Source organism: Lissotriton vulgaris, chromosome 12, assembly GCF_964263255.1.
Source record: "Lissotriton vulgaris chromosome 12, aLisVul1.2, whole genome shotgun sequence".
Lineage (NCBI taxonomy): Eukaryota > Metazoa > Chordata > Amphibia > Caudata > Salamandridae > Lissotriton > Lissotriton vulgaris.
Window position 1 is genome coordinate 790,242,751 of NC_141700.1, and position 1,009 is coordinate 790,243,759.

The window sequence follows — 1,009 nt, forward strand, 5'->3', positions numbered from 1 at the left end:
TCTGGTGAGAAAGAATTTCAAGTCGTTCTATTGGTTTTCCAGTTAGTCTCTCAGTTATTTGGAAAGTATTGTGGTGCTCTAGCCATCTGGAAGTTCAGCCAGAGAGCTTCATTCATCACACACAATGCAATGTGTAAGATAGGTGAGTTAGTCTTGTTAACAAGTCTTTCCTTATTGTCTTATAAGATCACTCTCAATTTTGAATGAATTAAACCCATAAGAAGAAGAAGCTTATTGGAACACAAGTCCATGAAACATTGATTAAATACGTACATAAGTAGTGATGGGTGGGTCAAGGGATCCTTGTTTTTTTGCTGTCATTCGGGTTCCTTCTGCTTCAGAGTATGTGAGCTCTAAGTTTTCTCTGAACCTCCAGTTCTTTCAGCAGGAAACACGCTGATGGCGAAGGCCTGGGAATAGATAAAACAAGAAGATACCCAATTTAGGAAATGTTTGTCATAAAGTCAAATTGTTCCAAATCTTCTTTTAAATTTCAATAGCACTCAATGCTGAAGCCCATTGCACCCGCACCAGCCGCCTGACCACCTGGTCCAAAGTCAGCGACGAAGACACCGTCAAGACCATGAACTCCATCCACTCTGGGTCCCCATCTGACCCATGCCCTCACCACGTTTTCAACAAGGCCAGCACAGCCATCGCCCCCCACCTCCGGAAAACAATCCACATCTCCTTCGAGACAGCAACCTTCCCAGGGAGCTGGAAACACGCCGAGATCAACGCCCCACTGAATAAACCCAAGGCGGACCCCAACGACCTCAAGAACTTCCAGCCCATCTCCCTGCTCCCTTTCCCGACGAAAGTCACAGAGAAGATCGTCAACAGGCAGCTGACCCGCTACCTGGAATACAACAATATCCTTGACCCATCCCAGTCCGGCTTCCGCAGCAACCACAGCACCGAGACCTCCCTCATCACCACCACCGACGACATCAGGATCCTTATGGACAAAGGAAAAACAGCCACCCTCATCCTTCTGGACCTATCAGCA